Below are 12,394 nucleotides of genomic sequence, written 5' to 3' on the forward strand. Positions count from 1 at the left end.
TACTGGCTGTACATTTTTCACATCCTCTGAGTGGCAGCAGCAGCAGCAGTGGGACCGCTTCTGAAATGCTGTCATCTAGTTTTCTGATGTGACCCAGGAAGAAGGGAGAGACTGACAGGGCGCATTATAGAAAGGGGCCAGTCGGAGGTGGGGAAGCTGCCAGCCGCGGGCCGGGGGCGGGGTCTCTAGGCCGAAGAGCCCTGGGAGGCCCCTGGGGAGACCCCGGGGAGTCGGCACTGCTCCAGGGGAGCTGCTAGGCCCGCCTCTGCCCCCCGCAGAGGGCGCGGAGAACTTTGCTGTTCAAAGAGGGGCCCGCGGTAGCATCGGCACCACCTTATCGGAAGTGCAGAATCTCGGGCCTCTCTCCAGACCTACTGAATCAGAATCGGCATTTGAACAAGATTCTCAGGATATCCGTGGTGATCTTGGAAGAGTCCGTATCATGGAATCGATCTCTATGATGGAAAACCCCAAGAAACTTAGCGAAACTTTTTTGCCTAATGGCATAAGTGGTATCAAAGGTGCAAAGAAAGTCTCTGTAGGTGTAATTGGAAGTGGGGATTTTGCTAAATCCCTGACCATTCGACTTATTAGATGTGGCTATCATGTTGTCATAGGAAGCAGAAATCCTAAGTTTGCTTCTGAATTTTTTCCTCATGCAGTAGATGTCACTCACCATGAAGATGCTCTAATAAAAGTAAATATAATATATGTTGCCATACATAGAGAACATTACATCTCCCTGTGGGACCTGAGACATCTGCTTATGGGTAAAATCCTTGATTGATGTGAGCAATAACATGAGGACAAACCAATACCCAGAATCCAATGTGGAATATTTGGCTTCATTATTCCTGGACTCCTTGATTGTGAAAGGATTTACTGTTGTCTCAGCTTGGGCACTTCAGTTAGGACCTAAGGCTGCCAGCCTGCAGGTTTATCTATGTAGCAACAACATTCAAGCTTGACAGCAGGTTATTGAACTTGCTGGTCAGTTGAATTTAATTCCCATTGACTTGGGATCATTATCATCAGCTAGGGAGATTGAAATTTTACCCCTGCGACTGTTTACTCTCTGGAGAGGGCCAGTGGTGGTAGCCTGGCCACGTTTTTCTTTCGTTATTCTTTTGTCCGAGGTGTGATTCATCCATATGCTAGAAACCAGCAGAGTGACTTTTACAAGATTCCTATTGAGATTGTGAATAAAACCTTGCCTGTAGTTGCCATTACTTTGCTGTCCCTGGTCTACCTGACAGGTCTCCTGGCAGCTGCTTATCAGCTTTATTAAGGCACCAAGTGTAGGAGGTTTCCACCTTGGTTGGAGGCCTGGTTACAGGTAGAAAACTGCTTGGATACTAAGCTTTTTCTTCGCTTCAGTCCATGTTGCCTACAGCCTCTGTTTACCAGTGAGAAGTCCAGAGAGATACTTGTTTCTCAACATGGTTTGTCAGCAGGTTTGGGACGTGCTTGATATTTATCTGATGCTAGTAAAATACTTGATTAGTATAATTTGTAAAACATAAGATTTAAAATACTGTAAAATTTTACATACCTTGTAATAGAAATGTTGGTATATTTAGGGAGGGGAAAGAATTATTCTTTAAATAATGTTTCTGCATAAGAATTATGTGGCTAATTCAAAATCATTTAGAGTAAAAGCTGCTACTATCCCTTTCTTTGCAGAATAAAAGCAGAGAAGTAAAAAAAAAAAAAAAACAACAGAAAGGGGCCAGTCACCATAGAGTGACTATATTTTTTAACATTGCGTTTTATCAAAAGAATATTTTTTCTTTCCCTTTAAGAAGTTTTGATCAATTACAGCAGCTCAGAATATCATGGACATCTCTGTACCTCCAAAATACAATAACCTGTCAATGAATATGATGAATTAATCATAAATCCAAGACCACAAAGTCATTATTCAAAAATTGACAAAGTGCATCATGTTTTGAAATAAAAGGCTGTTATAAAGCATTACTACCCTTTTACTTATCAAAGTCAAGTGGTAGTTTTGTTTTAACAAGTTAGTTTCCACAAAAGCTTTAACAAGATGAATGGATTTATAACACTGTCAGATACAACTAAGAAAAACTTGGAAATAACTGTCGAAAAAAAGCCCAAGAGACTTTTATCCATTCATCCTCACCATCACAGGTACTGTCTGACAGCACATCTCGTCTTTCTGATGTTCAGTACAAGAGATTACGTATCTGACACTGGATTTTTATAGGTAAATACAAGAATTCCTTATTATAAAATGGTCTCTTGAGAAATTTATAATATTTTGGCATCACTTTCAAGAAGAAACAAGGACTCAAAAATATAAGTAACTTCAACTTATACATTCTTCCACTCTCCGGCCTCTTGCTGTAGAATTTGTAAAAACTAAAATACAGGATGCTTTTTGCCCTGTTGTAGCTGTTTATACTTTACATATATGATACCACTAGGAAAAACTTTTAAAGGATCTTATGATAGTATGAAAATAGATTTCATTTATGATTCCCCCCAAAAAAATATAAATCGATTTTTAATATTTGAACAAATTCAAATAAATCTCAATTAATGTATTTTTTTGGTCAAATACAGCTTTAGAAATGTTTTGGTTCCAGACATTTCAAGGAATGAAAGTACATGAATTTGAATGAATTCACCATGACCAAAAACCAACAGCTATTTGTTGGTTTTATTAGTTCATTACCTAATTATTTATTAATTTGTGCAAAATAAAGTGGCCTCATTGGACGTTTTAATGATTTTGCTGTTTGTTTATACAGTGTTAAGCATATATAAAGTTTTCAATAAATGCTAGTTATTGTCATCATAATTATACTAACCTGCATCTCTTGGACTCCTCCATTTTCAGAGAACTTTCACTATTGATACTCTGTGTCTATATGTTTTCACCCTCTCCTCCTCTACTGTTGCCATTTCATCACCATTAGTATTTAATAAAGATTAAATTTCACAGTGAAATGATTGACGTTTCTGACTCAAGTGCTCGTGACTCTCCATTGGTCTTCCATTGCTGCCTCCCTGGTCACGTGGTCTTCTCTCTTCATGAGTCTGTGTCTTCTCCTCTTCTTATAGGGAGACAAGTCCTGTGGATTAAGGACCATCCTAATCAGTATAACCTCAGACTAACTTGATTACATCTGCAAAGACCCTGTTTCCAAATTAGGTCACATTCAAAGGTACTAGGAGTTAGGACTTCAGCATACCTTTTGTGGGATGCAATTCAACCCTTAATATTCTTGTTTTCATATCAGTGTTATTCTGCCTCCATAAGTTTGGAATTTTTCTTCTTCTCTATTTTATGAAAGATATGGTATATGGTTGCTATCAGTTCTTCCAAACGTGTTTGAGAGAACTCAGCTGTGAAAACATATGGGTCTCGAGTTTTCTTTGTAGTAATGTTTCTAACGAATTTAACTTCTTAAATTGGCAGAGGGCAATTCTGTGACAAGTGTGGTAAGTTGTGATTTTTCAGGGAGATGGTCCAATTTCTTGGCATACGGTTGTACATGAAAATCTTTTTTACCTTTTATTGTCTGTGGGATGATCAGTATTGATATTCTTTCTTTCATTTCTGATGTAGGTAATTTTTATCCTCTCACTTGCTCCTTTTCTTTCTTTCACATCATCTTGTTAATGTACCTGTTCTTTGTTAATTCTACTATTACTGTTCCACTTTCTCTTTTATTTGTGCTCTTATCACTATTATTCTTCTTCTTACTAATTGCATCAGATATAAATTACTCAACTTCCTTTTACTTTTTATGACAGATGATTTATTTCTACTCTTTTAAAATATGAGCATTTATAAGTTTCTCTCTAATCACTGCTTTAATTCTATTCCACAAATTTAGATACATTGAGATTTTAACATAATTAATTTCAAAATATTTTATAATTACCCCTGTGATTACTTTTTTTTAATCCATGAGTTCTTAACAAATGATTTTTAAAATTTCCAAATATATGGGACATTTCTAAATGCCTTTTATAATTAATTATTATTTTAAGACCAGTATGGTCAGAATATACTTTCTAATATTTCTGTCTTTGAAACTGTTGAGACTGGTGCATATGGCTTATTTTGATGAAAAGTCTGGGTGAAGAATAAATATTCTGTAATTATTAGGTATAGCATTTTGTAAAACCAGTCAGGGTAATTGACTGACTGTTTTTATACCTTCCAAATCGTTACTGCTTTTTGTCTAGTTATCAATTCCAGAGAGATGTTTGTCAAAATCTCCAACTATGCTTTTGGATTTAACCCTATTGCTTTAATTTCTGTGAGCTTTTGATTTATTTATTTTAAAAATTCTGTTATCATGTAAATCACCAGGAATTTATATCTTCCTGACATTTGAAACTTTTATCATCTTCTGTGATAGTCTTTGTCTTGATACTTAATATTTCCACTATTTTTATAACCCTACCATTTTCTTACATTTACTGTTGTTTGATAAATCTCTTTCCATCATTTTCTTTTATTCTATCAGTGTTTTAAATTCAAATTATGACCCTGTAGAGAGCATATGCTTCAGTCTTGTTTTGAATTCAACCTAACTTCCTCTCACTTGGAATATTTAGATCATTAATTGTAAACAAAATTAATATAAATTGTTTGACTGAGTTCTATCTTACTACTTGCTACTTTCCCAATCCTCTCTACTGATCCTTCTTGTCCTACTGTTGGGTTCTTTCTTGAGTTATCTACTGGTTTTTGAAAAACTATTCTAGTTTATTTATTCTATTGACTTTTTACCTATACCTCTTTACACTTTTTAGTTATTTCTCTAGGGATTAAAGAATTAATCCTTGGAATATAGCCAATATTTTATAATAACTTTAAATGGAGTAAAATCTATAAAAAATATTGAATCACTATATTATACCTGAAATGAATATGATATTCTAAAATATGATATTCTAAATCAGAAATACTTTACTATAAGAAATAAAATTTTTAAAATGTGCCCTTAACCTATTACAGTCCCCCTTGATCTAGTACATAAAATGTAAAAGTCTTGCTACAGATATGTACAATTAAGTACCCTCAACCTTTGTGCAATAGTTTTCATGTATATTACATCTATGTACATTAAAGACAACACAACACAGGATTATATTTACAGTTTTGCATGCCCTTCATTTCTTCCTACACCTAACGTTCTATTTGGTCTAATTTATCTCAAATTACCTATTTACTGTTATTTGCAGTTCAGCTCTGATGGCTAGAAACTTACTCATGTTTTATTTATCTACAGAAGGTTTTATTTTGTCTTCATATGAAGGCTAGTTTTACTAGATGTGGAATTCTGGGTTAAGAGTTTGGGTTTTGTTGTTGTTGTTGTTTTGATAAGTTGGATTTCATCAATAAAATAGCACAATATCCTGCTAAGTAGATGATAAGACAAGTAACATCCTGGGGAAAATGTTGCAAGCTACAATTCTACAGCAAATTGTTTATAGGAAACTCAATAGTTGAATGATTAGGAAATGGGCAGAATACAGATATTTCACTGAGGAGAACTGTATTACTCAGGGTTCTCCAGAGAAATAGAAACAGTAGTATGTGTATATGAGAGGAAGAAAGAGAGAGAGAGGGGAGAGAGACAGAGACAGAGAATGAAAACTATTGTAAGGAATTGTCTCGTGTGATTCTGGGGCCTGACAAGTGCAGACACAATCTGCAGGGCAGACTGGCAGACTGGAGATCCAGGGAAGAGGTTGATATTACAACTGGGGTACAAAGTCATTCTGGATGCAGAATCCTGTCTTCCTCAAGAGACCTCACTTTTTTTTAAACTTCAGCGAAGTGGAAGAGGTCCATCCACATTGTGAAGGGTAATTTGCTTCTTTCAAAGTCTACTGATTTAAATTTTAATCTCATGTAAAAATACCTTCAGTGTTACCTAAACTGGTCTTTGATCAAATATCTTGGTTCCACGGCTTAGTCAAGTTGATATGTAAAATTAACAATCACAAGTCTGTGCACATGGCAAGTAAACACTTGGAAGATATTCACCATCAGCCATTCAAAGAAATACAAATTAAAAGCACAATTAAATATAACTACACACCTTTCTTATCAGAATGGCTAATGTTTTTTTAAAGTGATACAAAATGCAGGTCAGGATGCAGAGAAATTGGATCATTTTCATATTGTACATGGGAATAGCCCCTGTGGAAGACAACTGGACAGTTTCTTAAAAAAAACTGAACATGTAGCTGTCATATGATCTGGCCATTGCACATTTATCACAGGTAAATGAAAACTTATATTCACACAAAAATATTTCATAAATATTCATAGCACATTTATTTGTAATAGCCAAAATCTGGAATCACTTCAACAAATGAATGGGTAAGCAAACTGGTAAATGCAGACCTTCAACAATCTGATACATAAAAAACTCCTAATAAATCTCCATAGAATTATGATGCATTAAAAATAATAATTCTAAATCGTTACATACTGTATTATTCCATTTATCCATAACATTTCTTGAAATGATGAAATTATAGAATGGAGAGGAGATTACAGGTTGCCAGGGCCTAAGGCAGGAGTAGGGGCAGGAGGGAAGTGAGGTGTGTATGGCTATAAAACAGTAGCCACAGGGTTACTGAAAGATGTTACCTTTGGGGAAAACTGTGTCAATGGTAGGGATATCTGTGTCTTATTTCTTACAACTGCATGTGACTCTATAATTATTCCAAAATAAAATGTTTAATTAAAAATCAGTTAGGAAGACTAATGAAGGTCTGCGTTAACAGGAAATAAAATTAATTGCAAAAGCAATTTGTGAGACAGATCTATACCTATTGATATAGAAACCATGTTGTAAAACATATTAACAAATCATTTGTGCAGAATAAGAAGTAGAAGCTCATGACTCTATATATTATACTTTTCATTTAAAAAAATAACACATATGCTAATGTTTTCAAAGGGCACTAGTAGTTTACACCCAAAACGATAGGGGGTGGTAACTTTAACGAGGAGAGTTTTTGTGAGTAGGTCTATGTTTTGTGGTGTTGTTTTGAATAAAACAAAGTCCAAGAGATGTTACACATCTATGCCTGGTTCTTTCAGTTGTATGTGTTTTATGTTTGGTTGGTTGGTTGATAGTTCGGGTTTTTATGTTGTGCATCTTTGCAGTCTCTCAAATGTTGATCTGCGCAGTCTCTGTTTCTGGAACAGCCAGTTTGGTCACCTGTGCCAAAGACCAGTGAGTCACTCTGTATGATAGACTCTAGGTCCATCCACCTCACTACAAATAACTCAATTTCATTTCTTTTTATGGCTGAGTAACATTCCATTGTATATATGTGCCACATCTTCTTTATCCATTCATCTGTCGATGAACACTTAGGTTACTTCCATGTCCTGGCTATTGTAAATAGTGCTGCAGTGAACATTGTGGTACATGACTCTTTGTGAATTATGGTTTTTGATATTAATATACATTTGTTGAAAAACTTTCTAGCAAAATTCCATTTATGTGATTTATTGATTCCTATTTCATTGACACATTTTTGGCATGAATTTTTTCATTTAAAAATAAAATTAAATCTGGTTGATTGATTCTTTATTCAATCTATGTCATATTTTACTTATAACTTCTTTTGTTATTTTTATTGGAGCCATTATTACGGCAAAAGCCAAATTTAGAGGGCAAATTTTGTCTAAAGAATTAACTCTTCAGTTTTTTTAAAAAATAATATTTGGATCTTAATGTGTTGTCATTTCAATTTATGTTGATTGTTACTATTAAATTATGTTTCTGAGAGAAAGTTTGTTGTTTAAATGTTATTGCAGTAACTGGCAGTTCAGCAGGATCTGATTGCTTATCAACCTTCAGCTTGTTACAGGAAAATAATACAATATAGTAATTACCTTAAAAAGAGGATATGAGTATATTTATAAATAAACTAAATATGTATAAATCATAACTATATAATTTATTCATTATACTTAATATGTATTATGCAGTATGATATAAAATAGCATTTTCTCTTTGAGTTCATAGAGACTGCATTACTAGTAAAGGATTGAGCACATAGACTGCGTTATTAGTAAAGGGTTTTGAGATTAGATCATTTCTCATTCAGGAAGAACTATTACAAATACTACATTATTTCAGAAACTAAGGAAAATGCTAACATTTTTAAGGAACCACATAGCTATTTTAGTTGTGGGAGGCCCTCAAACTGATCACTTGCAAAGCTAAAGGAAATCCAGGGAAAATTTATTAGCATTTCCATTATTTAAAGAAGAAGATAGATAGTCTATATGTCTAAAAGAACAGTGACATAAAATTATTTTGTTAGTTCCACAGGAGTTTATTGCTATTCAATTTAGAAGTAACCCTTGAGCAGTAAGGAATTGATTTCCCTGTTTAGTATGTAAAATTTGGAAGGCAGTAAAAGAGATTAGCATCAGATATTTTACACTTTGGAAAGTTTGCTCTCTAGTGTTTGATAACAGAATTTTTCAAATCTTTTACACTTAAGAGTGAAAAGAAAATAGATCCTCTTCTTCTCTTTGAAAAACTACAGATTTAATAATCATTCACATACGAAAACTCTTCTTGACTTGCACTTAAAGTGAAGAAAAACTATAGGCTTCTTCCAGAGTCTTAAAATAGGGTTAAGTTTCTTTCCTCAGTAATTTTGAAGCAGTGAGATGCTCCTGTACAATATCACTGAGGAAAACTTGTAACAGGAAAACAAAATCACTGACTGATCTGAAGTAAGCAGCCTATGAAAGCTAGGAATCTTCTGGTGTAAATCCCACTAGCCTATGTGCCAGAGCAGACACTGCTGTACCGCTAAATTATCTTTTGTCAAGAAAAATACTGAAATATGAAGGCGCTTAGGTTTTTGTCTCAATCTTTAAGAGTTTGCTTAATGTTTAGTAGGTACAAAAATGAAAAGCATTGAACAGCAACAAAAAAGAGTTGACTCAATGAGCTGAGAGGTAGAAATAAGTATTGATCCTATTTTTTCATCAACTAGTGTCAGTTTGGTATACATTATTCAAATATTTATCAAAAATACCTTTAGGGCTTCCCTGGTGGCGCAGTGGTTGAGAGTCCGCCTGCTGATGCAGGGGACACGGGTTTGTGCCCCAGTCCGGGAAGATCCCACATGCCACGGAGTGGCTGGGCCAGTGGACCATGGCCACTGAGCCTGCATGTCCAGAGCCTGTGCTCCGCAACGGGAGAGGCCACAGAAGTGAGAGGCCTGCGTACCACAAAAAAAAAGTAAAATAAAAAAATACCTTTAAAAATCTATCTTATTTCCACAAAATCAAGCATATAATTATATGTATATAGGTGTGTGTGTAAATATATATATGTATATATACATATATATAAATTGTTACAGTTTTGTTTCTTTGATGATAATTGTAAAAAAATGTGGAAAATACATTGTATACAAACTTAAAGTAAAAATGTACAAGTCTTACGAAAGAAATTTTGTAACAATTTGTCATTCAAGAAAATAACATGATGAAGTGAGAGAGTAGCATTGACGTATATACACTACCAAATGTAAAATGGATGGCTAGTGGAAAGCTGCTGCATAGCACAAGGAGATCAGTCCATGCTTAGTGACCACCTAGAGGGAGGGGATAGGGAGGGTGGGAGGGAGACACAAGAGGGAGGAGATATGGGAATATATGTATACATATAGCTGATTCACTTTGTTGTACAGCAGAACTTAACACAACATTGTAAACCATTTATACTCCAATAAAGATGTGAACAAAATAACATTCTTATATTGTAAACCTCTATTATCGTTTTGTCCATAATGCAAATTACAAGGCTTTTGTTAACTTTACAATTATTAAGCTTAAATCTACACCAGTGTTGCTAAATAGGAAAATGAGGATCTGCTAAAAAGCTGTGGTATGATTTAAGTGAATTCCCCATTTTCTACTGTGTACTAACAGAGTGATAAATGTGATTCCAGTGTCTCTGTTATTTTGCTTGTGGAAATCCATGTCAAACCTGGATATGAAATAATTTAGTACAGTCAGCTTTAATTGCACTGCATCAATCATTTCACCCCTTGTTTCTCAAAAGAGATCTTGATCCAACATTGACTTGCTCTGGTCTTTCTTTTTCTGACATTAATATTTCCACCCAAAATTTGGGGGTGTGTTTTGGTTTGTTGGCATGGCTGTTGTTTCTCAAATAATCTTTGTGCATACTTTGTGACCAGTTTTTAGTACAGTTTAAATAATTGACTTACGCTTTAACAACTTGTGAAAATCAAAGTTGCCCCAGTCAAAATATTTGTTTTGCCTGCTGCCTCACTATTATTATTTTTGTTGGAATTACTTTGTTTTTTCTATTTTATGATGTTTCTCTTTTAGATATTTATGTTTTCTAGTGATTTATGAAGTAGATATCATAGGTTTATTTTTTCTGGTTGTTCCTTTTATATATTCTAAGAAATAATATTTAGACAACAGTGTAGTAACAAAGTCTATTATGAAATTTGGTTCATTTGTTCATTAATCTGTTCATTCATTAAAAAACATTTATTGACAGCTGATATTTGCATGATATCTTGCTAGACTAATAGAAATATTATATGTCTAACAATAAAGGTTTTGTTTAACTGTGGGTGATTCAGGGATATAAATAGATTTTACAGTATCAAGATGTTAAAATAATAAAAAAGAGATTGATTCCATTGACAAAAACAAAACAAAACAAAAACTAAGTTCATTCTTTCATCATGCCAATGGAAAATACAAATACTATATCAATTACAAAATCAAACACAGTTACAATGTATCTAAATATCAGATTCATCTCTTTAGGAACTTGAGTGATAAGGAATTTTCCCACCCTAATGGTTAATTTCTAATTAATAGCTAATAGGTTCACTCTAATGATTAATTTCTTACATTAGGATTCTAGTATTCTGGTCCCTCTTTATAGAAGATGTTTGGCTCTGATCCTACAGCTGTTTTGAGCCACTCAAGGTCAGAGAGATCGAACAGAGAGAAAAGAGGAAGATATGGGATTACCCTCTTGATGTTTTCCATATCAACTATTGGAAAAAATTATCCTATTCCCAAACTATTTATGAACTGATTTTGTAATTTTTAAAGAAATATTTGTTTCACCTATGCAAAATAATGCTTTATTTCAACCTCAAATACAACTTCAAATAGAGAAGAGTTATCCTTCCAGATGTGTTTAATTATTTCTTAGTCATTTATTATAACAATGTACTAAACACAAACTAATGAATGAATACGAAAGTATAGAGTGAGATTTGAGCAAAATTAAAAAAATTTTTTTGAATAAAGGTACTTCTATCTTCATTCTATTTTGTCTCCCTTTTTTCTCTGAGTACTCACACTTCAGATCCTTTTAAAATGTTTTCTAGCCACCAAGAAGTACTCACTGTAGTCTCTCATCCAGAATTGCTTATTTGCTTAATGTGTCATCCTGTGTGTGTGTGTGTTTGTATGTGTGTGCATTCATGCATGTGTATGTATCTTGATTGCCATCACATTTAGCCTATTTCCTTAATTTTATTCTTCTAAAGATATCTAATTAACAAATTAATAGTATGTTTTATTTGGGGCTGGTGACATTTTGAAAAACGATGTTCTTTTCTGAAAAAGGACTTTAGTTTTATACAGTCCCTCATTTCCTTGATTCAAAGGAGTTTCAAATTATGCATCTTTTATGCGTTCTGACAGGATATTTTGGAAATTGATCCCCAGATCAATATCCATGAAGTCATTAGAACTTTTCTTCTTATTTCTATATATATGACTGCTTGGATATTTGAATCTGATACTCAGGCAATTATTTTTAAAATATTTGCCAAAACCTCAGAAAGCCAAAATCATTTAGTTAATCACGGTGTCTATTAAAGAAAACAGTTCTTTACACTACATCTTTATCTAGGAAAAAATGTGTCTTTTCTCACTGACTAGGAAATGTGAGTTCTTAGGTGTATTAAACTAATAATTATGTTTACATTGATTTGTGTTTATTGTAAGTATTTTCATATTACTTTTAATTTGTAAAAATGGGAAAATTCTCCACATTTTATTATTAAATATTACTTGAAAACATATGCTGAATCAACAAAACCGTTCAGGGTTATAGCTGGTTTATATGGAAGTAGAAACCTCTAATGGATTTCAGTGAGTATAATTCATAATATTATCTGCCATTTATAAATACATCAGAAACTTTTCAATGAGATAATAATTTTAAGCTATGAATTATTTTTTTTCATGAGAAAAGTATTAGAAAAGTCATACTGATATTCAAAAAATTACCAAGATAAAACATTTTAAATTAGTGACTGGATAATGTAATTTTAATATAAAAATGCA

General features: G+C 33.5%; 1 pseudogene; it reads left to right on the forward strand.

The window, feature by feature from the left end:
• Positions 1-442: 442 nt before the first annotated feature.
• On the forward strand, positions 443-1,523 carry LOC116742618 (annotated as a pseudogene).
• Positions 1,524-12,394: the final 10,871 nt, after the last annotated feature.

This window comes from Phocoena sinus, chromosome 1 (assembly GCF_008692025.1).
Source record: "Phocoena sinus isolate mPhoSin1 chromosome 1, mPhoSin1.pri, whole genome shotgun sequence".
Lineage (NCBI taxonomy): Eukaryota > Metazoa > Chordata > Mammalia > Artiodactyla > Phocoenidae > Phocoena > Phocoena sinus.